Genomic DNA, 27,342 nt, shown 5'->3' on the forward strand with positions numbered 1-27,342 from the left:
GTGTTTGTCCAATATTATATAGGTTAGGTTTTTATACGTGTTAGTGCAGTAAAAAATATCGCGTTGTCAACCGCATAATAATAATACCTCAACAGCTACATAATGGTATGTTTCTTTTCAAAGTATTTGGATCGGGAAAACGAGTAATCTAGAGTTTACTCTGTGAAGGTATGAAGCAATATATTGATGTATGATATTTGTGGAAACCGGACTAACTCGTAGACAAATTTTCTTCATTAAAACAGGAGAACTGGTGCGGTGGTCTTTCGAAAGTTTAAATGAAAACTACTGGTTCGTAAACCAGCTCATATTCCAAGGAGGTTAGATCCTAATAGTACAATTAGAGTGTCATTGTAATGGAAACGATGAATAGCTATAGAGTCATTGGAAAAGATTGATTGATGTAGTATAAAATTATCTAAAACCTTAGGAGTTGAATACGAGCTTAGAATTCAAGATAAAGGTAGTGAAGATGGCGACAATTTTAAGTTAGAGTAGTATAGTCAAACCAATACAATTAGAAGATATCCGTAGTACCTATTTTGGAAGTTTAATATAAAAAATAATACGTTTTACGCAACAGCAAGAACAATTTACAGTCGACGATGAAATTTGAGGTAGGTGTAGGTGGTTAATATTTAATATGCACTCTCAAAATCACTTGTTTCGATCACATGAATCCCACGATCGACGAAGTACGGGTTTCGGCTGGCATTGGGGTTTGAAAGATGCTGTACAATGTTGACATAATACTACGGGTACGCGTGGACGGAACGGATTTGAACATGAGTTTGATGATGAAATCGATGGCCCCTCAACTCGTGTACGCGCGCGCTCGCATGTGCTTCGTTTGATTTATTATTGCAAACACGTTTGACACGAAATCAGTCGATTGTTATTTCGGGTTGTTTTTCATTCGCTTCGAGTGTACCGTTATACACGCGTAATGTGTTATCTACGGCCGGACTGGAACGCGATGGAAATGACTGTAATACGGACGTGGATGACGATATAATACATATATTCGTCCGTTTCGGTTTAAGCGTTGAATTACGATTTCGACCCGGGGAACGACGAAAAAGAATAAAAAATTAAAATAACAAATCACTGGCGTGCCGACCTATTCGTTTGGAGGACACGACCTTGGTATACGCGGACGTCATGACCGCGTCGCGTATCGGGCTTAAACCGCGGTCACAACAGGACGTACGCGTGCTGCACGGTATTTTTTTCTCGTTCTTACTCTGTATTTCATGCGGTCCGCGTGATGTGTACAAAAAACGATTCGGAAGAGTACAGCAGAGCTATTATAATATACGTGCATGTATAATCCGAGTTTCGCGGTTTGACTTTCACGCTTTTATTTTCCAGCGTTTGCCCGCGCGCGCGTTATTATTTTAACTGTGGACAACGACGTGTGTGATTAGCCAAGTGCGAAATAGCGTGCGGTCGGATACGTATTATAGAGGCGTATACCACCCGTGCGTCCAGCGGTAACGAAACCGAACGGTCGCACCAGGTGTACGGATACCGCGCGCGGTTACACATTCCCGCAGCAGCGCAGCTTGCACGCGCATCGGATCTGGGCCGTTCGACTTCCATGAGTGCGCGTGCGTGCACTGTGAGCACCACGTGTATAATATACGTACACGGAGCTTATTACGTTCTATTTATCGCGTTAAAAGCAAAATATCCAGGGGAAACAAAATCTCAACGGATATTATTTTGAACCTATTTTGCACGCGATCGTCTCTTAGAATTCCACCGCGCGGCATTTATATTTATCGAGTACAGTATTTTATTTATTTTATTTACATTTTAATCGTAAAGGCTATAATTATGAGCCGGTTTACTAAACATATCAGGGGTTTGGGGACGTGAACATTTCACGCGTTTCGTTTTGGACTTCGTAAACCCGTGGACGCCACTTATTTTCGTGACGGTTATTAATCGTTACTATGATTTAGGCAGCCGTCGAATATAATCGCGTAGGTAAATATAAAATAATTGAAGGTTGAGAACATGTTTGTTTAGCTGCTGTTCTTGAATGTTTAACACTGCTGAGTAATTTGTGTACTTGGTCCTAATATCAAAAAAAAAAAAAACCCAAAGGTATATTATTTGAGACGATTTGGGTCGTTATATTATAGTTGATCGCTCATAGAAACTGTTAGCGTGTTGTTAGTGAAGTTATCCACAATTATTCGAAAGGTACTACCTCCGATACTAATAATAATATTAAATCAGTGGTTATCGGTTTTTTATTATTTATCGTTCACTTGTGCGCGCGTGTATTTTAAAAGCTTAATTACAGCGCTTCGTGTGTGAATTATACACGAATATTCAAATGAAAAAAAAACCTACTTTAGTGGGCGGTTTATAGTAATATAATATAGGTACTTATACAGAAATTACTTCTTTATAAATTGGTTTTTATACAGTTAAACGAAAAAAAAATTTGAAAATCAAAGTCGCGTGAGAGCAAACCTGAAGAAAGTCAAGGTCTTTTGTATTAACGTACGACATACATTGACTTTAGCTATATGTCATATAATATTCTAAAGGTGTTTCATCAACCATATGCGTATAGTTTATTGTAAATAATTATGTAGGGTTTCGTATGAATTTAAAAGTCATAACATACATTTTTTTTTTGATAATTAGAAAATAAATCATCTAGTATTAATAACTATTGTACGGTGTGTCTCAAACATTTATATTCCATGCCTTCCTTGTACATTTTCAAAAGTTTGTTTTTTTTTTGAATTTTTTTGGTTTACATAGGTGAAAATAAATGTATTAATTTGAAGGCTAGTTTTTTGTTTTAATGTTTAAAAATCGTTCATTATTACCTTCTCGTGTTTCTTTCCCGTTTATGTAAAATATTTAAAAAAAATTAACTCCACGATGACTGTTTATGCAACCCCAGAAGTGTGTTCTTGCTATTCAGGTTAGGAAACACTGTTAGAGTTTCATGTTTTCGCACAATTATATTTTGTTAACTTAAATATTTTGTAGTCAAATTATGAGTGGAATCACTTTTGAAAGACCCTAAATGTGCCGAAATTGGAGATTATATGTGTGTAGGGGAAACAAACCTATCAGACAGGGCATATAATAAGCAAAGAAAGGCTTCTTTGCCATATAGTATCCTTGGGGTATGCGAGTATGCGAGGAGGAAATCGAGTATAATATTATAATGATACGTTACGGTTCGATGTCGGTGCGTAGACATTGCGTGCATGGTAAACACACACACACATACACAATACGACGATAAAGCTAGTATTTATTTGCATACCACGTTCAATTCTAGGTATACGCGTCGACAGGACATCGAAATCTTGTCAACGTGCGCATCGATCCATAGAGTTGGATCGACATTTTTCCGATTTCTCAACGACCGATTTTGTAATGGCTGACGTGTCGTCGACACTCGACGACAGCTTCAGTCGTATACCACAGCTATAAACAGCCAGCTAATAACGGCTTCCGATTAATTTTGCCGACGAGCGCGCGTCAATAACGGTGCCGCCGCGGATTAATAATTCCCTGTACCACCGGCGGCGGTGGCGGTGATTGTGGCATGTGCGAATGAGGACATATAACAGGTAGCGAATAACAATATATACGTGTACGTATCGAACGCGCGGCAATGATGATTAGGTCGTAAGTACACGTATACGTGTTTCTGTGTGTACTGCAGGAGGGTATTCGGTCCATTGTCGATCGCGACGACGGCGGCGCCGTTTGTCAATAATAATGGTAATAATAGTAATAATTCTTGAGCCGGGTCAACGGACACCGCAGCATACGTGTGCACTACGGATAATATGTCATATGTCATATGCGTTCGATTTGATTTTTCTCTTTATCCTCTCTCCACCGCGTCCGACTATCAAGTCCGTGTAGTTAAATACCTATACGCGTATTACACACATACGAGTGCCATACTACGAAGTTGGTTCAATATAATATAAAATATTATTATTTTTGTCATTATTGTCATAACACACAATGCATGCGCATCGTCGAACGCAATGATTGTGACAACTAACCTGTAAAATCCAATCGTGGGTACATGTTATTATACAATGTTAATGAATTAGAGTTTATGTAGTTACTCGGGTACGTGTTCTTCAACCTCACGCCAAGTGGAAACCTGACTTGTTTCAGATTTTTTTTTTTTTTGAACCCTTCTCTTGTGACCCTAGTTTCTACTACGAACCATTCTCGTATAGAGAGTTCATATTCATGCCCTTGAGTAGTACTCTAATTTGAATCTTGCAGGTTTCAAGCAAGAGTCGTTCGTCATCGGTATCGATTATAGCCGGATACCAGAGAAACGTTGAGGATTTCCGTTGGGCCAGTTATAGTCATTTTAATTCGAGAACGTTTCCCTCTTTCTCACTCGTATATGTCAGTTCTTAAGTTAATTTGTTTTTTCCTCGTCAACCCTATTACCAAGATACGCAACTCATAGTTAAATATGATGGGGTGACACGGATTTCCACATAATATCACATATATATATATATATATATATATATATATATATATATATATATATATATATAATGTCTGTAGTCGTGACGAGTTCAGCACCGAAACGCAGTATTATGTTGAGCGCGCGGTGACAATAAAATCGTTTGTACTGCGCGATATGTATAGTTCGGGCGTGGGCGTGTCGTTATAATTGAACGTGCACTGTTATTTGATAAATACGGAAGTATAACGATCCGGGGTCACGGTTGTACCGAGAGACACTAAATTATAATACTCGTGCACCGCTGCAGCAGCCATTTAAATCGTAGTCAGTACTCAGTTGTATAGACATTATAGACGAGACGGTTGTCATGATATAATTTAACGTACTCAATATTAATAAGCGTAACGTGCGCGTACAGCTAGTATGTATTATATATTAAATATCCAAACTTCCGTCGACACCCCGGCGACATCCGATTTCGACCGTATTTCGACTCGTACAGTTGCGAGCACACCGCAATAATAATTATATACACCTAACCCGTAGTCTGTGCAAGCATTCGATGGACGGCGATGATAAACGGCGATTGAATAATAATAATAATCACGACAATGGGATATTTTGTCCCGGCCAGGCAACGCCGCAGTCGCCATTCCTCGTTTACACGTACGCATGAATCCTTATTTATCTTATACGTACTATTCGTTAATATATTTTAACATGCATGTACCTGTCTTATGTCCTGACGGAACGACGTGCTACCGCGTACGCGTGTCCGCACACAAACGCACGCCAGTGTACGTATTACATACGTGTGTATAGGATTACCGGAAAGACCTGGCGAGCGGCGTGACGGGGCGAAGACGGTAATATAGAATTACGCGTTGTTGACTTATGTTTGTATTCGATGATGCGCGTCCGGACACGGCCGACCGAACAGCAGACGGTCATCGAAAAGATTCTTCGACGCAGGTCCTTGGAAATCCTGGTAGCAGTTCGTTTACGAACGCGGTGTATCCGAAAGCTTAATTTACCCGAATAATATGATATTCGGTGACCGTCACGATGTTTGGAATTTCATATCGTATTGTACGCTTGTGTTTCGAGTGCACGATAGTAAAATATAGGTCTTGTTTCTACTTCTTACGTAGTTAGAATACTTATGTAGATTTATACAAATATATATAAAAGACACATGTATGTAATGTCAATCCGCGTTTACCTAGAAACGAAGACGCTTCGACGGTTAACGTCACAGCTACACTATATTAGTTGTTCATTAAATTCTACACGTATATATTGAACTTTACACAAGGGCATTGCAGTAATAATAATATAACGTTTAACGATACGTCGTGCATTAAAGGATAAAGTATTTTTAATGGCGCTCAAATACGTCTGCGTAATATTACGATGTAGTGCGTATGATGTGCGATGATCTACTCGTAGTTGCTGTGTGCATGTAATTAATACGGAGAGAACGTTATTTCCTTCGTTATTACAAAAATTAGTAACGATCCACGAAAATCCGTCATTATATTATTATCATTATTATTTTACTAATTATATGTATGCGCGTTCGGATAGTCAAACACTATCCGATACAACTTGTTTGCGTCTACGAAAACCAGAACTATTACACATGTTATTAGTGCGCAAGCCACTGTATAATATATAAATGATTTTAGAAAATTCATCATATACTCGAGCCTCTAGAAATGCTAAAAATTATATTTATTTTCCAATTAAATCTGAGATTTGAATCCTAACGCATTATTCACACGTGTAGACCCACGCGTCTGTCACAGATACACAGATACACGATACGTTTATGAATTAAGATATTAGAATATTTAGTTTTTCATCCTTTTGCACGAAAAAATTGTTTTTACTCTATATTTCATATTTTAAATATTCGTTTCAAGTCTTGGATACTTGTAGATTTTAAAAGACAAACCCCGGGTGGTGTACATAATTCATGTGCAAAACTAATACATGATTTAAGGATTTTGTAATTTTATACGGTTATGTCTTAGATTCTCAGTCATTTTTTAGAACGGGAAGTTTTTTTTTTTTTGATATAGCATTGACGAATCATTTTTTATTTTTATTTTATTTATGACATATTAATTAAATATTATCACCAAAAATATATACTATGAATTCAATAATTTATTTAAAGTTACGAAACAACTTTTTTACTAAATTGTATCAGTGTTTAACTGATATCAAATGTATTAACATATTGATAAATACTCGTGTATAATATAGAAATTGATTTTTTTAAAATATTTAAAATTACTGTGGTTGGCAGTATTTGTCATTTTAATATTTTCATTATGAACTCGTAACATTTATAGTGGAGACGGAATAAATGAAGACGAAATTATGAAGTTAAATAAAAACTTTTTAATTTCGTATTGCGTAAGACATAAGTGTATGCATGGGATAGACGGAGACGTGATCATAAAATGCTAATGAAATTCGCATTACGCGATGTCACTGAAATTCATTACATTCAAAATGTGTATATAATAATAATAATAATAATAACATAAGGTCGTTCAGATATTGAAAAAGTAATGTGATAATTGAAAATCATTGTTTTCAATCAATTTAATGACAAGATTTTGCGGTTATCTAATTTTTATCGCGCGAAACGTTCGTCCACACATATGAATGTATGTACAAGCGTAATATAACATATATATGTATATTATATAGTCTCGCGCGATCTTGTGTCGCAATAATCCGTTAATGATAAAATGAAATAAAAACTCAACGTTCGTAACTATATTATAAAGTAGCTGTAGATTATATTCAAGAGTTTTGTATCGGACGTGTAGCTGGTTAAGTCAAAAGGTCAAAGTGATCATAACCGGTATTTATATATATTTGGTCAAGATTGTTTCAACCGTTCAACGTGTATTCTCCTGTCTAGGTTAACCGATACACAACACGCGTGGATAAACGCGTATAGAACAAGAGGAAAAAAAATTCATACTTGCACGTGTTTTCGTACATTATAATATATATCTGTATGAAGAAATCGAAAGCTTTTTAGCCACACAGGTTAACCATTTATCTTTTTCGTGATTCAATCATAAGACATACGCAGTCCCGTGTATTCATTCTTATTCTTCACATTATCATCGCCATCTGCCGTAATATTATTTTATAATAGTACGGGCTATGACGAAGGACAAGTTTCCTCCTCGTCCTTCTCTCTCTTTCTCATTCTTCTCTTCTTCTCGTTTGCTATTCCTATATATATATATATATATTATAACGGTGCATAATCCATGTTAAATATATACAAGTATACGGTGCAGTCCAGTGCGATCTTCGAATAGCTTAAGGTCATCATCTGCTACAACGTATTGATGAACTATTCGGACATATAGAAATCACTGTAGATGGTGGGGTAGCAGGTATATTCAGAGCGTGAACACATCAGAAAGTCCATTGTATCGAGACACATATGACTTTTTGGGTGCTAATAATACCGATGTTATTGTTACTGTACGAACGAGTGCATGTATATAATATCAATATAACTGCGTACTTCACGTGTAGATATATAGAATATATACGACCGATCGACGAAAGCGTTCCGGTACTATGTAGACTTTACACTGTGAAGTGACCGACATACGCGGTTCAACGCGCCTACGCAATTGATAATAATTAAGGCTCGAAAATATGTACATAAAATCATAGAAATATGCTCACACATTTTCATAAAAAAGTATCGTAATACATGCTTAAATATGTATTTATTTTTATTAAAAAAAAACATACATCTTATACACACTACTTATATTAAGAAAAGGGCCAAACTGTTGAATGGGATGTTTTTGGATTTTTTTTAATATTCAGCCAGCATCTTCTTCAATACATAATCTAGCAATTAAAATGAATTCAATTAATTTTCAAATTCAAGTATATTTTTATGTATTTAAAAATAACCTTTTTTTTATAATTCTAATTATGTGCTTACTTGCGTTACATTGCTTTAACAAATGTTTTTTGATGTTCTCGACTTTAAAAGAACTTCTATTATTTATGAGTAAAGTTTTATAGGAGGAAAGCGATCTTTCTACATTTACCGATGTGATGGGTTTTATTTAACATAACATATTATGTCTGATCATTAATATCACCATTAGAACGCTTTTAATTTTCTTTAGCATACAAAAACCAACATTTTTCTTCAATACATTTTCCATCTTGATATAAATATTTTTCTTAGTTATCCCAGTTAGTCGCTTCATTCTAACGGTATAGTATGGAGTCGTATCATTGCTTATCGATATTATTGTGTTATTATAATGAAATCATATGGATAAAATATATTTTGTATGAGCAACATAGGAACCATTACATTTGATTTTTAAACATTTTTATAACGCGTCAAAAATGAAAAGTTTACATTATGTAATTTACACATTTTTTCCAAATATTTAATTTTTTATTAATTAAACAAAAAAAAAGTAGAATATGCAGAATATGCAATAAAAGCGAATACATCTGTGCAATATGCACCTGAACAAAAAATAACTTAAAATATGTAAAAATATGTAATAAAAAAATTTAAATTTTAAATCCTTGTATTACAAAACAAATGTGTATTGAATCTGATTTCACCTATTTCCAGAACACATATGCAAATTCATAAAGTCCCAAGCCTTAATTTTAAGAATTAAAGCTACGCTATATAGGTTCGATAGTATAGTGCACAAATATTGTAAAGGAAATTTTCCATGAAAAGGAATTGCAAGTATTTTATAAGATTTTTCAAATTTTTCTAAACATGTTAAACTGTGTAGGTAATTATAATAAAAATTAGGTAATAAACGACACATTCTTATGACTCAAACTTAATATTGGGCTAATTCCAATTTTTATCGGAGAGTCAACTCTTCAATAACTTGTTCTAAAAAATTTGTTAAATGTCATCTAGCATACTTGATCATCGCTGTACAGTTTTTTGTAACACGAAATATAAAACAAATTTAAAGTTACATCCATTACCTGCGTGGCTATTAACTTCGTGTTTAAAATACACAAGAAAACACTTTTGAAATAAAACTATTTTTAATGTTATTTTTTTTCTGTAAAATAATATACGTTGGGTTCGTAGTTGTGCTCACATAAGATTATTATGTTTAGCTATTCGTACCTACGTAACGAATCCATGTATAATCATTTATTATCAACACAACAAAAACATTATATACTTGACATTTGGATAACCAATTTGAAAACCCGTTATTTATTTATTTTCCAATTACAGTTATGGCAACACTATATAATATATAATATCTATAATCATGGGCGCCCGGAGGGGGGCAAGAGGGGCATTTGCCCCCCCTGCAATTCAATAGAATGTTGAATATTTTAACTCTTATTTTGATTTATCAACATTTTATCGATATTTTTACTTTAGTGTGTGCCGTGTGGTGTTGTTGATCGTAATAACAATATATTATAAGGCGTACCTACAAAATAATGCGTATTACATTAATCGCGCAAAATTAAATACGTTTCAATTCTGTGAATTTATATTAATCGCCTATTGTGTAAACTACTTATGACGATCGACGCACCACGCACACATAGCTTCAGTTTTTATTTAACTAATTTTTTAGGTTGTAAGGAATATATTTTTAATGTTCTTTTTGGTGTTGGATTTCATATAATTCTAACACAATTTGTAGTTTACAAGGAATAAACTTTTTTTTAATGTATTTTTTTTTGTGTTTGATTTCATTATGCCCCTCCCCCCCTGATAAATTTACTGCGGGCGCCCATGTCTATAATAATGTATAAATTTGGGAATAATTTTTCTGGGCATCATCTGCCTTATACGTTTTAAGCGTATAACAGTTTTTTCGAACAATTCATATTGATTTGTGTCAATGTACTTAAATAGGAGTGTTTTTTTTCCCGTTCGACTACATTTTTATCTATAGTTTTATATTATGTTCGTAAAAAATGTCTGTCCACTCTAAGACAAAAGACAAAAACTGGTATAAAATTATTTCGGTCGGTTTATTTAAAATTTTCAGGCTTAGCTTTAGTTGTGTGTTTATATTTGTGTTACCTTATGTACGATATTATCGTTAATATCACAGTTTGTATTCTACGCGTGTGTGTATACAATGTATAATATATGCAGTATATTACCTTTATAATACGGATACACATACTATAAACACAATGGACGTTTATTAGGTTATTAAAATGTTTATTGGACTGCATTTTATTATTTTACGACTTTTACGGAAACGCGATGCCTATAAATATATTATTATCACGGATTATTTTAATTGACATTGTAATAATAGATATATATTCTATCCCTTCCGGGAAAATCGTATTTTCAACATAATACACGTGTAATTTTGCATAGGTAGCGTTTAATTATAATACTGTACATTCGTAATGTCAATTCATACCTAACCAATGATTAAAAAAATAATAAAATATTATTTAATCAGTACCCATACGTATATCACTGAAAATGTATTTGTAAAACGGGTTGTATTTTAAAAATGAAATTATATTTCATTAATAATTGAATAATGTTATTATACGGATTTGAAAATGTATACATGTTAAGCCACCGCAACATGATAATACAACTCTACTATTTACTGTTACACGAATTCCACGTTATATAATTTAGTACCGAATCACATATTTGTAATTAACGTGTATACGTATCTATTTACTAATTTGTACATATGTGTGTGTGTGTATTATAATCACGCATTTCTATGTATATTTAATTTCATGGCCAACATGATAGTTTGGCACACATTGCGTATACCATTCAAAGTGAATACATGCGTAAATTTCACTGTAAATCGTTCACCGGAATCGTTTTTTAGCAATAGTACATCGTATACGTAAGTATAACGAAAACGGCCCTTTAATTCGTTGCACATTGTTTTGAAAATTTATCTGGATTTAAACTATAATGTACCAGTTAAGAATTATTACCCTATCATCAAATGACACATTAGGGCCTTTATGGAACGTACTCATAATTCGAATTAAAATCTAATTAAAGTCAGTTTTTTTTCTTCTTTTTTTTTAGTATGTTATTGGTGTGTGGTTATCAAATTATAAATACTCTCTTAAGCTTATAGTGAAATCAAATATTTTACTAAACGCCTAAGCAAATAATCGGACAATATTTTTAACACAATTTTTCTAAATAGCTTCTACGTGTTTGGCAAATAATAATAAAAAATAACATTTTTGTAATATTTGAAACAATATTTTTTTTATTTATTATAATATTAATTCAATATTTATTGTTATTCTGTATAAATTAGATTGTTATTGGTCGGTTGTTCAATAAAGACGCGGGTATCTTACAACGAAACGCACGTGGACCATTACTTTTCAAAGCCCATACGTGTTTTTATATAATTGGATTATGAGCATTTTATCATATGAGATTTTATATTTAAAATGAAATGACTAAAAATAATTAATAATACATCACTTATAAGAAAATAATATAGTTTCATACATTTTAAGAATTTTCTGTTTTTTTTGTTAATTTTCTAGGTGGATGGTAAAATAAATGTTTAATTTAACTGTATGCCTACGATGTAATACACAACGAACTCACGATCTTCGCGTATAATACACGTGTATCACAGTTGGTACACGGACGGTATATTATGTTTCACTTGCCGATGTAGGTTAATCTCGTTACAGAAGGTATACAGGTATCGTAGTAGGATTTTGACGAAATCGCATGGGACGAAAGCGAGAAGTGATGTTAGAAAATGTTATTTTTCTTTCATTAGACAATAATGGGATTATACATGACGATGCGCCTCGTTCGGGGGAGAACAATCGCTCAGAACAAATCTTTTTGTGTGCGCGCGGCGCTCACGAAAGTTTTCCCTGCTCTTGGCCGGCTATATAACATTATACGTTATTATACATTATTGTTTACGAATAAACGTTTATTGCACAATTACGCGGCGATAATTAGCAACACTTACTAATAATAATGATACGCCGCGGTATGTATACGCGAAAATTAATACCGCGATGACGATGCGGTTAATATGCGAGCGTTATACACGTATAATTAAACGTGTAAAATAGTTATAGTTTTGCAACGGTGTTCGAGTACGAGCGAGTGCGAGCCGGTAGGCACATAGTACTTGCTGCCCACGCAGCCACCATTGTTTTTGGAAACGAAAAAAACCGTTTTCGCGCGCCGTCCGAGTACCGTTTCGATTCTCACGCGACGGCCGCGAAATGTAAATTATAATGAAAACGAAAACGAAAACCGTACAAGTCCCCGTAACACCGTTCGAACGTTTAAGGTAATACGTGCTGTACAAACGGATGTTACATTGTAATATGTTATACTATCATCGTTGCTGTTGTTGTTGTTGTTGTCGTACGTAAAAGTTGTAATTCGCCCGGTGAAACGTATGGGAAACGTATGAAATAATACATAATGTACATACGGTAAATTGTATTCATACGTCTTTTGCGTACAATTCATGTACGGGTTCACGCGCTTGCCTCTATAAATTATAATACGTAGTGCACGTATTATGGTAGAACATAGTGAGAGTGACGTGCGGCGGTCGCGCTGCAATTTTAATATCATTCATGGATACACGTGCGTACAACGCGCCCTACGCGTTCATCGTACGTATTGGTAAACGTCGAAAGCGGTCTTCCATTGAGGAAAAAAAAATCGCGTATTTTTCCCCCTACCGAATTTTGACTTCGCGCCGAAACGCGGCTACCGCGGTATACAGTAATTTGTGACCCCACGCCGTTCGATCGGTCGCCGAGAGGAGGGATAGCAGATAATCGGCATGAAATCCGAATTATTCTTATATTATTTTATTATACACAGTTTCAGCGTAAATTATCATACATAGGTACGCGTTTACACACATGTGATGGATTTTCGCTTCAACGCAAACCGGTCGAAGGTAATAACTGTCAACGGTGTGTACCTATACGCTGCCTTAAACTTTCTCGGTCGACGAGTATAAACATATACATATAATTATTGTATAGTAAATAACACGCGTGTAATATGACGGGGTATGTATTTTGTCGACTTTCTGTGTGTGATCGTCGAAAAGTCGTCGTGAGATCTAAACTAGAAAACGCCTAACCGTGGTTGGCTTTACGCTTTATAGATATTATAATATTATTAGAGACATGTATAGTGCCGGTATTTGTGTTATTGTATTATGCATATATACGCGAAGAGAACGCCTCGGGGGAGCTTTCGGACAATCTATACATAAATAAATGTTGCATGACTTACAGAAAAACGTTATAAAGTTTTCATGACATCGTAATGTTTTTAATTAACAACTCGTTTTTACTTCCAAACATTATATTTAAATTTTATATTTGTTCATTTATTTTCGCTGGGCACATGGTATTACAATGGCGAATAGTTTTTAATAATTTCGCGTACACATAATTTTATAAAAACTTTTTCGAAGTATTTATATTACATCAGATTGAAAATTGAAAATTTTTCAAATCGGGATGTAACATACAAGTATATTAATTTTGTCTTTTATAATACATCTTTTTATATTCCAGTGTGTTTCAAATGTATCGTTTGCTAAAATGAGACCACAAACTGTATTTCGATCTTATAAAATTATGATTGGGTAATTCACGATTAATTAAGGTAGAATCAAGTATATATAATATCAACATTGTTACGTAACACTACTGTGTATATAGAATATACCTCTTCTATGAGCTACAATTTGTTTTTATTAAAAAAAGGAAAAAATATATTTAACAATGTAATATTACCTATATATATATGTATGTATGTATGTATGTATGTGTGTGTGTGTTTCGGACCGTATAGTGCACCAGAAATAACAATAGTTAATTACTTGTAGATAGTTGTAGGTTTTGTTTGTTTGTTCGCTGTTTTATAATCATCTTATGTAACGCTTATATCTAGATATCATTACTTATTACTCATACTCATTACCTACTGCTGTTTAATGTACATGATAGTAGTAGTATATATATATATATATATATATATATATATATATATATATATAGTGCTAATAATACTTTATGATGATTGTTTTTTATCCAAATTATACGCGTTGGTATATTACTTTGAAACATGACACGGACGCATCAAGATTGACGACAATAATCTACAACGAACGCTAAACGATAAAATACAATATAATGTTAGTGTCGTTCCTCGATGGAGTTCTAGAGAATAGCTGAATTCAATTGCTAAACAAAACATACATTAAACATATATATATATATATATATATATTTACATATTTATATCATTTCAGTCCTCGAAATCCGAGTCAAAATGGATATACTCTTTACTTTGGTTTTATATTATATCTGTATGAGAATAATTTATGATTTGGTTTGAAATACAAGTATGTATAAATATTATTATGTGTATACACTCATCGTTTCGACATTCTTAATATACGTACTATAAAGACTAAGCGGACTTTTATGTATTTCATATACGTAAAAAATCTATTAACATATAAATGCTTATTACATTGACATTAAAAAGGTAGTTTTCTAGGATTAGATAAAATTTACATAAAAAAAAAAAAATTGCGAATGTATTTAATACAAAAATTATGTATTCAATGTTGTTACAAATAATTAAACAAATGTTTTACATATGTTATACACATATATGTTAACACATAATATAATGGTTAGAGTGTTGGTGTTGGAAGTTGGAAGAAAAATAACTATAGATTACTATAAATAATTATTTTTTATAGATATGCATAAATTATAATTTGTATACTCGTATTTTATATACAAATAAGATATTCTATTCGTCGAACGCGAACAAGATCAGTTATGTACATAACATATAATAGTTTTGAGAATAATAAAAAAGTAATTTAGTTATTTTAATCTTTCAAGCCTTATTTGCAAACCATTCGTAGATTTTTTCACAATCCTCCATCGATATGTTCAAGAGGTTACGACCATCATGTAAACGAACAGTTATAGGTGATTTGAACTGTACCTATTGCGAACCATTCATTCCATTCAAAAGTGTCGGTGTTATCTCAATAATTGCTAAATATGTTTTGATAATGAATAGTTATCGATGAAACTTTCTACGAAGAAATTTCAATGTACAATTGGAAAAAATAAAAAATTAAAGTATAATGTTTTATTAATAAAAGCGAATAATTGATTCTGTTCCATACAGGTGCACGCGAGTATATAGCTCGAGAAGGGCCTCCAAAACGCTTGCCTCGGGTGATACCGTGAACACACTATATTATAACGTTAGTAACGGTATTGATGTATTATTGTGGTATATTACAATAGTATTCCTGCACGACGAAAGTTGATTCTGTGACGTTTTCGAAACGTTAACGAGTTACTGCGGATATTATACTTAATATGATAAACGTGCGCGTATCGGCGTGTAAAGGGCTCCAGAATATTATTCTGTATTTGCGAGTGATGGGGGTGGGGGGGGGACAGTGTCGTGCATTACAGTATTTCTGGAGCGAACTCGGTTATTTTCGATTTATTAACCACACAAGATAAACGATCAAAACCCCACTGCTGTGGAATAATAACCGGCATATACGACTGACAACAAAGACACGTATGCATTGCTAGTAAATATATTATACAGAAGTGTACCCTTCCGCCCTCCACAGCACTATATCGGGCATGGCAAGTATCATTAGGCTCAGGGAAACACTTATTTCAGTTTATACTTTATTCCATCCATGTACCGTCGATCGTTTGACTTTCTCTTCTTATAGCAGCTCACACCTAAATAATATTTTTACACGCTCCGTCGGATATCGTATCATCAGCATATACATTTTAATAGGATGATTTCGTGTATGTACGTGTAATAATAATAATAATGATATGTATGTGTAATGTACATTTTATATTATATGAATATGTACGCATATTACATAATTAAGGTATTTTATTTGAGTTATATGTATACATACCGAAAATAAATTTATTGTATTGGCCAGCTAAATTTTCCAAGTGTAACTAAATACCATGTATGCAATTATACGAGTACATTTTGTTGCAAGTTCATTGTGTACGTTTTGATTCGCAAACTATTCTTATATCGTTTAAAAGAATGTAATGAAGAAATAAAAATCCTATAAAAAGAGTAAAATTACACGGGTTACTATAAATCACAGCACAAATCGAGGTTATCGTTCGTAGAAATAAAACATATACGTATATTTAATAATCTATAAACAAAACTTTAAATGTCTACATTTTAATTTAACAATCTCTGGTATTATATTTTTAATTATTGATTATCGTGTTAATATAGAATGATTTTAGTAACCATTTTATATCGATAATTTAAAAAAAAAATTCAACTAAACATTGATTTGTGTTGAACTTAATGAATGTGATAACCACACTGTGATTGAAATATAATAACAAATGTTCGAAAACTCCTTTAATTTAATATTTATTGTTAATATCAGCAAAATATCTTAAATTAATTACAATTAAAAACAAGTAATCATGCAGAGTTTTTATTTCATTGCTAATACTTGTGTATACCATATATATATATATATATATACATTTATAAAATAAAATTACTTTTATTTAAAATCAATTAAAAAATTAAATAATCGACAGTCGTACGTTTTATGTAATTATGAGAAGTGCTATTTTTTAATAATCGAGAAATTACCTTTTGAAAGCTTTTGTTACACATTTTTAAACGTACTAACAATTACCTAGTAATTATTAAGACATCGGGTGGTTCTAAACATTTTTACAGTTATATTCGGAATAATATAAATGGTTAAGTATATATTTAATAATCAACAAATTACGCGTCGGTAGAAATTAACGAATTATACCATTACGACGATGAACAATTGGGTACTGTTTTCTTGACGGGTTTAAAATTATTATACACATCATGTGAACTGAAAATATTACGTTAATAAACAAATTTTAAGTAAGAAATCTTAACATGAAATATAATGAAGAAAAAAAACTAAAAAAGGTATTATCATTGTGGTAAAATACTTCAAATAATATAATTTCGTATGATTGGGCAGTAAATAAAATCATTCTATCTAGTTTTTAACTAATATAATTAAATAAAAAATACTCTTGATGGATATATAACTGTTTAAATAGTTATAAAAAAAATATAAAAATAAATCGTATTTGATGTTTTTTCTATTGAATCGAGCATTGTTGTTAAGAACATGTCACTCTTCCGATGATGAAATAACTGTTGTCTGTTTTTTTTTTTCATGTCGTTCTTTATTACTTGTGACTAGGATAATTTTTCTAAAAATTATATCATATACGAGTTCGATATAAGTGTCACACGTCATATATAAAATTTGGATAAACGTTTTTTGTTCACTTGATGAAAAAGTACTTGTTGCATTTAATAATATAATGAATTAATTTTGTTTCCACATAAAAAAAAACTTCTACCTCGTAAATTTATTATACCAAAGGGAAATAATAAAATTCTACGTTCAGAGTATTTTTGGAAATAGAATTCACGGACCATGTCGTCATGTAAGAATCCTCACGAGTGTGTAACAATTGAAAAAACAAATAGGTAATACCTTATGGGATTAGACACAATTATTGTAATAATATTTACAATAATTTTAATAGCGCATAAACTTATATGATTCCGTGTCATTCATGTAATTACGGTATATTATTACGCGTAATTTTCGTGTTGGCAATTAATAGTATTACAGAAATTCTTCGTATACATGTACACGTGATTTTTGTACTCGCATATTTTTAACAATTCAATTGTTAGTTTTGATTCTTCCGTCACCGTCGCTCATATAATGTACTGTATACGAGTCGAAATTAACCATGACAATTTAGTAAGATACAAATATCTACACCAGCGTCGAAATAACCATCAATCAAGTGCGAAAATCAACGACTGACTTGTGATTCTTCTTCCTAGCAAAGCGTTCGCTGGTCTGTTCATACATTTGTATTAATCGAGGATTACGTTTTTATCTGCCGACGGCCGTATTCAATTTCCTAGGATGATAATAATAATAATAATAATAATAATAATAATAAGATTATATCATTACGACGTACTAAGTACGTGTACAGATAATATTTTTCGTGTGATTTCTATCGCTTTCTATTGTTGTATTAAGGACGTTTAAAGTACAAAAATTACCGTACGCGCAAACACACAGGAATGTTGTATTTAATGCACACGTGCAAAGAAAATCCATCAGATGGCTGCAGAAATCTTGAACGGGGAGGCTAGAGAAAAATAGCAAACCAACGATTAGGATAATTCGATAGTTATCACGATTAATTAAATTATATCAATATTAAGCGTAGAACACGTAGTTTCGATATATTGAATCTAAAGCGACCTGAACGAAAAGTAATTACGTCTATATTGACCATATTATGGCATGATTTCTAGAACTTAAAAATGAAGGGATGAGGGAAAAAATCGTATAGAGTGTAGATATTTTCGAGACGAAACTTATTTAAAGTAAATAAACATATGTTTAAAACTATTAACGAACTGGTCAACTACTAAGTAAACTGTAGTGCTCGTGAAAGGAATTTTTAAAATTGTTGTTCATGAAATTATTAAATATAAAAAAAATGTATCCGTTAAAACATTTGGTCGTATGATCTGTACAACGTTGTACATGTTTTTTCGCGTACGAAAAGTAATAATATTACGAGAGAGAGAAAATTGAAAAAACGATATCCCTTTTAATATTACAGTGCTGTATGGGTTTACGATTACTAACGATATACATAGCATTTAAGAATCGTGGTGCTGCAGATTTACCGTCTATAAATGTTCAGATCGCAGAAAATGTACACAACGTTGTACAATCCTGTTGCTGTAGAACTCGATCAGGTTTCGTGTTTGACGTAAAACGACGGAAATTACAACAAAACTGCTGGGAAACCATCACTCTCTAAGTCGGCGCGCTACACGAATCTACACACAAGTATAACACAAGTATATATATGATACCTACGACCGATATTTGCGTTAACCTAGAACGATTTAAGACACGTTTACGCGATGGTATACATTTACTACGCGGTAATACAAGCATACATAATAAAATATAACACTATAAACACGTTGGATACATTATTATTATACAGCGATTTAGTTGAGTATAACCGAACCACAACGGATATTCACGATAATACTTCGAACTGACATTTTCAACGTGTACAGTGTAACATCCTGTATATTATAATTAGTGAATTATAAATCGCAGGAATTCGCAAAGACCGAACAGTGCCCGAGGGACAATACCTACTTCCGAGTCGGACGATTAAATCGATAATATTTTAATGGACACACACATGCACCGCTCCACAAAAAGTTACAGCAACAAAATATAGTGGTCATCCGTCGGGTTTTTTGTGCGAATAAATATAAGGAACTACGAATCGTACTACATATTGTCATATTGAAAAAAAAAACATCGACGGGTTTCGATAATCGCGTTAATGGTGGACACAGTTGTTTTTATTTATTTTTTTTTTGTCCAATCCACTTGTATACGCGATGGTATACGTATTCGGTATAAACGAATCGCATAAATTACGCGACTTTATCCGTTACCGCTTCGTGTTACTATTTCATTATTCCCAGTCGACGGAAAATCACGGACGTTTGTTCGTTAACAGTCGCCGTTTACCGAATCAATATAACTATACGAGTGAGAAAAAGTTGCGGAAAAAATAAGGAAAACTAATGGGTTACGCGTTTCGAGTCGAACGAGTCGACGATGTAGTGTGCGTTACATTATTAAAACTCAAGGACATTCTTGAAGTAACTCGATTAAGATGGTTCGACTTGATGATAATAATTTGTAAATTACTTAAAACCTCGTGCAGTCGAATTAATACAGATACGTCTCTTCGTCGTAAACATGATATTGTGTAAGCGTTTATTTTTAATTTTTTAGAACCCAACTCGTATACTTTTCAATTAGTCACAACAAGTGTAAAACATTATTAACATTCACGTATTATGTATGTGTGTGCGAGTGTGAGGTAGGAGTTTAAATTTAACTTAAACTAAATAAAATGTCCTGGTAACGGTTATAAAAGAAAATATAATTGCAAACATTTTGTTCAACCAAAGTGTTATTATTAGATTTATAGATATTATTAGACGATTTCAATAATACAATGCAATCGGTATTAATAAAATAATATGATGATTCATTTGATACAGTACAAATTTGTTTGTTTAATAATTAGTATTGAAAATTAATATGCATTTTTTTTTTGTTCTAGGTGATGAAGACTCATTTTATTTAGGAGTATTCATCTATGTATTCAGTTTCAAACGATCGGCTTTTCAACGGATATAACTGTATTTTAGAGGTCAGTTTTAATATTTTATTACACAGCTATTATTTATATATGTATATTGTTCTGAACTTTAGGTGTCATTTAAATTGTATCCTATATTTTTTTACCAGACACTCCAAGTTTTTAATATGTAGTCATCATTTTATGACTGATTAAGTTGCTTTATTGCATTACCGAATTTTTAAAACTATTATAGTACTATAAAAGTATTAAAATATCAAATATGACCTCGTGCATTGACAAAAAGTTCTTATATTTACAAACGAAATCGACTTCAAAGAGTAAAATGAAATAAGGTAATTTAATTAAGTTTTTTTAAATCATTTTTTTTTTTATAAAATATAGAATATATAGATTTGAACTAGTTTTTGGCGTGACGTCTCCATGCGACAACCGGTTTCAAATAATAATTAAAAATAGAAAAAATCGCAGTGCTAATCAGGCTAAAAAAAATGCGATCTTCGTTATTTTCTAAATTTCTCTAATTTTTCCCTAGCCAACATTTTTTTTATAATTAATTTACTTCGCAAAAACACTGTCTCCAGGATACGAGCGCACACATAGCTATGCGATAGTATAACTTCATAATTTTTCGAAGAATAGTGAAATCATTGTTCGTTAAATATATAATATTATTTTCAATCCATTTTTCGTAATTATTTTTAACGGAAAGTTCAAGCGTTTGTTCAAAATTAATTTTCTTCCGTTTACGTCGATATATTTTAACACGATAAATTTAAAACGTTTCATTGTTTTGTTATATATTATAGTTACCTGAAAGTGAAAAAATAAATAGTTTATCGGTTGTATAACAATTGTAAAACAATTGTAAAACGTGCATTTGATACAGTAAATTACCTTTAATAATATATAGGTACACTATAGAAAAACTTAATAAGTGGGAATTTAGAAAATATCGTTGGATAGAAAACAATCTGAAAACGATGGGATTAGCTAAATATACTTAGAAATTATAATAACACCTAATTGTTAAACCCAGATAATTTTAGTGGTACTATAATATTTTATAACAGTCACGAATATTTCTTATACAAATTCGTGTATATACGATCTATTATATAAATTAAAGCAAAATATTTCTATAATTGTATTTATATACATGAGTGAAGTGTACATTGACGGATTCAGAAAAAAAAATATACTATTCCATTGTTATCCGTTAGTAGGAGGTTTTTTAAAGATTTTACGGTATCAGAAAGTACAAAATTAGTTTATGAATTGTGAAACATATAATATAGGTAACATAAATCATAATATTCTGGAAAAGAATTTAATAAAACGAATAGTTCATCATGATACTTTACATATGTTTATGTATATAGTTGTATACACGTAGGTATCCTAAGTATTTTCTATAAAAACCAAGTATTTCTACACATAATACATATTTACTAACTGTATTCGTGGAAGATAAAAAATTAAGTTAAAAATATGTTTTAATATATTAGGCAAAGTATATATTTCAGTGGTAATGCTTATAATTTTCGTAGTAAATACTGATGAAAGCTTTTAAAACGAATAGATGAATAAAACGTTCTATTTAAAATTTGAAATTATAAATAAATTTTTTTGAATTATCGTTTTGAATTTAAAAAAATATTTTTAAAACGTAAAAACTTTATAGACGAAAACATATTAAAAAAATATCTAGATTACATATAATGGTCTTCTAAAAATTATCGAAAACGATAAATTAGTTAGATGTTGTTAAGTTTAATATTAATTTTCCATTATACCTGTAATAAGTCAAAAAGATTTCTAAATATCAAATTTGATTAAAGATTCAAGCGATAAACAATATCATACTAATAATTTAACGGTAAAAATAATTAATATTCTATTACAAACAATACAGATATCCATACAATAAATACGCGAGATAAATGACATCGCGTAGAATAATAAGATAAAAGTACATAACAAACAATAGGATACGTGTATAATAGAATATGGATTAACACCGAATATAATTGCTAGTTGTCCGATTTTCGTGTTTATTATTATTTTCGACCAAATATATCAAATCAAATGTTGCAATACTTTTTTATTTTTTATTTGTTTGTTCTGTTTGTACTCGAGGACTTCAAGGAGAAATGCTATATGTATTGTGTCTATCATTCGACCCATGATATAAAGAGAGTGGCATATCCTAGGTTCAACGATAACATTGTTTGAACCATCTAATAGCGTATGCAAGAAACCATAAATTAAACAATGGAAGGCGAAATCATCGTACGGCTCGAAGGACTAGTGCACCCGTTTTCGATTGCGCACTAGTAGGAAAAAAATAAAATTAGAACGCTGTAATTGAAGGGCGCCCTTTTATGGGAAAATTTTTAAAAATTTAAAAAAAAAACATAATTATCATGATAATATATGTTTATTTGTAATTATTTACGAAGAAAATAGATTGCATGAATATGCGTTTAGTCCAATATGGATGACAGGTTTCAAAATATGTATATAGCTGTCCTATATTTCGTCGTCGTTTGAGATAAATTTGTGATTCATTATCCAGAGTTAAGTGGCTGCATTTTGGGTGAAAAATTGATATGTCACGTCAATACAATATGGAAAACGTAATATTTCTCCTTTGATGAAGTAGACCATATGGCATTCACATAAATACGCACCTACACTAAATTGAAGAAAAAACAAATTATCCAATGACGTGTATAATATAGTTATAATAAATACGTAACATTATATATTATTATTTAAATTACGAGTCACTCACGGTTTTTTCCGATGGAATTTGTATTGTTGTCACTTTTTTTTTAGACCGGTCACAGTTTTTGTTTCTTTAATTTTATCACTCGTACAATAAGGCATGTTGGACAGAATTTATTAGTGTTACAGTTGAAAAGGGTTTAACACAGTTTAATATGAATATAAGTAAATGGAATTGACGAAAGAAAATATTATGTATTATTAGTATGATAACAAATTTTAATTTTAATTTTTCAAATAATATTTAATTTTTAGAATATTTATAATCCTATAATGTATCACGTGAGAGTATTTTATAATTTAAATATTAAGTATTTTTTTTTTTTTATAAGCAAACTATACAATTGCAAATAGCTAAGTGTGAGTTTGAGTTTGTAATAAACATTATTGTTGAAAATATGTTATGCGTTATTTTATATTCAAATCTATGAAAAACGAGAAATATACAACTAAATTATTTTTTAATCTTTTTACCTAAAATAGTAATCAAGTTTCTACAATAAAAATGATTAAAGTATGAACTAGTAGTAAATATATATAAATGAATTCAATAATACTGATTTAATTCAATATGTTTCACTCCATTTTTATTTAACTTTCTTTTATCAGATTTTTTAGAACTACATAGGTGGATAGGTATAATACATAAATAATTATTAGTTGTTGAGGTTGAATAATTTGAGCATACATACTTAATTACTTATAATTAATTATAAATATACTTTTTAATTTTTATGGTTTAAAAATTAAATAATGTAGTAGGACACTCCATTTTATCAAACCGTTCAGTCTTGCGTTATACCACATAACAAATTGCATTATTACCACCTTTCTTACATGATATTTCGATATTTTTGTTTTATTAAATTAGAATATTGTGTGTACATAATAATATTATAAGTTACAAATTATTAGTAATTATTTAGAAATTATTTTGTAAAATAAAATAAGTACTCATACAATAATATTCATTTAACAATTCTCAATGTATTTAACCTATATATTAACCGCACGGAGGTAATATTGTTATTAGACATCAAAAATACTTACTTGATAAGATTATAATTTTGAAAATTAACTGTATCTTTGTTACGTTGTTGACCATGAAAAAAATAATAATAATATGACATGTGCTTAGTAATTAATGAAAATATCATTAAATATTCGTGGATATGGCAATATATATTAAAAAAATAAAATAAATTGAAAGAAAATTAGAAAAGTAGTATGAAGTTATAATACATTTTTTTTTTTTTAAAATAACTTATAGAAAGGAATTAAAAGATTATGTCAGAACGTTTTCATAGTTAAACGATTCACATATTCGATTCCATAAAAAGATTATACATTTCAGACCATCAGAATTAAACCAGGTCTAAACTTAATGTGTCTCCTCTCATAAAATGCAAATTAAAAGTAACATACTCCTGAAAGAGTAAACATATATGTATGATTAAATTTAGATCAAATCTAAAAATACTGATAACAAAAACCTGTGTCAACGTTATATTATGGTAATACCACTAACCTACCACCTAACTATATATTAACAGTCGATATCAAGATTGCAGGTTACGGTCAATAATCACTATGATTAGAATTAAAATTAAATTACGATTTATAAACAAATAATGACTGAAATTATTACTCAGAACAAAATGAATGATAAAAAAAATTACATAGGTCTATAGTTAATATAATTACAGCCATAACTTATCAAAACAATTTATCTGGAAATTGTAAAGTGTGTAAAAAAGTAGATAAAAAATAAATTTAAAACGCTCTGTCTTAGGAAGGGAGTATATGTTGCTCCCTCAAATTTGCTACTATGGAATATATTTGTTCACGTATATTTCTACATTAGAATAAACTTTTTACGATTTAAAAGAATATGCGCGTACAAACGTAAGGTAATATTATTATGCCATGAATATCAACTGCTATCATATAGTATTGAATTAATTGTTGACGCAAAATCGAAAAGTTATTTAAAGTTAATACATTGCTTAAACTCTCAGATGATTATTTACATATTATTATTGATTGAAAATAAACGAATTTGAATTTTTTATTCGTCACTATTGGATGGGGGATAATATAAATAACGGCAGAAATCGTTATTGCGCTTGTGTGTACGGTCACGAGAAGTTTTTATTCTATCGAACACCAACCCGTAAGATTCGTATCTCAACAAGAGAAACTTTTGGATCATTAATAATAATACGTTTACACGATACGCACAGAGTTTTATGTATTATGTATCAATGGATATAAATGCCCGCTCATAACGGGGAAATGTGTTGGTAATAATATTAACAATAATAATAATAAGAATAATAATAATAATATTAGAAGGAGAGTATTGAAAAGTAAAAGCCGTATGACGGGGAGGTTGGAGAAGGGGATCATGTTACGAGAAAAATGTGCACAAGAGACTCGAGTTTAAACCGAAAGTTTTCGACGTATGCTTACACTGGTGCTGTGTATATGTTACATAGATTATGTTCATTTACCTAAGTAGAAATTCGAACCATTAACGGTTATAACTGTAACCGATTGATCGCCGCGGTGGAGTACATTTTTTTTCTAATAACTCGTAACATAATTTTATTTAAATGTATTATAATCATCATTATTGATGAATCGTTTACGTATTTAACGAGTGCAAGTTGAGAACAACAATCGATTATATATTTTATTCATGCTGCAGAAGGCGTGTTGCACCATCATACCGTTGTACCATTTTTACCGTGATATTTATAGCTTCGGGGAGGCCAATGTCAGAAACATCGACAGGACGACGAACGGAACGGGATAAACTCTGGTACTTATTCGGATAGCGGTTACTACCCGAAAAAAAAAACAAAAACCACTCTCTCTTTCACCTGGTAATCGTGAACTTGAAAAAGAAAGTGCTTATAGATGCGGCCGGCATATACATTCACGTTTATCGGAGCCCGAAGGCGTGTTACTGCCCCGTGCGTTGCGCCCAAAGGCGTTCGACTGCACGCCAAGTGTTTCACTTGGACTCGGTTTGGCCGCCTGTCACGTGCACATCACAGACACGCGTACATGTGCATCGTACAGTGTAATCTGCAGGTTTTCATAACACACGTAAAACACGGTATAAGATGAATTATAATTTATTATATCAATTCATCATTCGATATATTATTCGTATACATAGACTTGTCGCGTATTTTCTGAGAGGGGGGGGGGGGGGAGCACGGTAACGGTTAAAAGTCTCAAACTTTCTTGGCAATGAAAAAACGGGTTTTCCGGACGAATTAGAGGTTATGCACGAGTGTTTCATATTATACATACGCATTACACTAGTGCAGTACTCCCGAACGCGATTCAGTAGTAGCCCCTGGGCCCCGGAGAATGCATGTGCCTTTCGCTTTCTATTGGTTTTGGCACTGCTGCGGGTACAGCGATAATCGGAGAGATCTCCGGTAATTATAATTTGCTTTGTTTACAACCAACTGTTATGTGAATTTACCGATACGAAGATTTTAATGACTCTGAAAATCTGAATGGATTTAACTGTTGTTTTAAACATTTTACTGAACGATTATCTCTATTCATTGTGTGGTCCACATTTCTGCAACAATAAAATGTTATTTAAAAAAGGAAAAGTCGAACGAACAGTAAAATGATTA

General features: G+C 31.6%; 1 protein-coding gene across 1 annotated transcript in view; it reads left to right on the plus strand.

The window, feature by feature from the left end:
- LOC112686626 overlaps positions 1–27,342 on the plus strand; it is a 75,317-nt gene that overhangs the window by 11,765 nt on the left and 36,210 nt on the right. The window contains exon 2 of the mRNA XM_025559000.1: positions 20,852–20,941. The gene's annotated coding sequence lies outside the window, so the exon portion shown is untranslated. The remainder of the gene's footprint in view (positions 1–20,851; positions 20,942–27,342) is intronic.

Source organism: Sipha flava, unplaced genomic scaffold (genome assembly GCF_003268045.1).
Source record: "Sipha flava isolate LNK unplaced genomic scaffold, YSA_version1 319_pilon_pilon, whole genome shotgun sequence".
Lineage (NCBI taxonomy): Eukaryota > Metazoa > Arthropoda > Insecta > Hemiptera > Aphididae > Sipha > Sipha flava.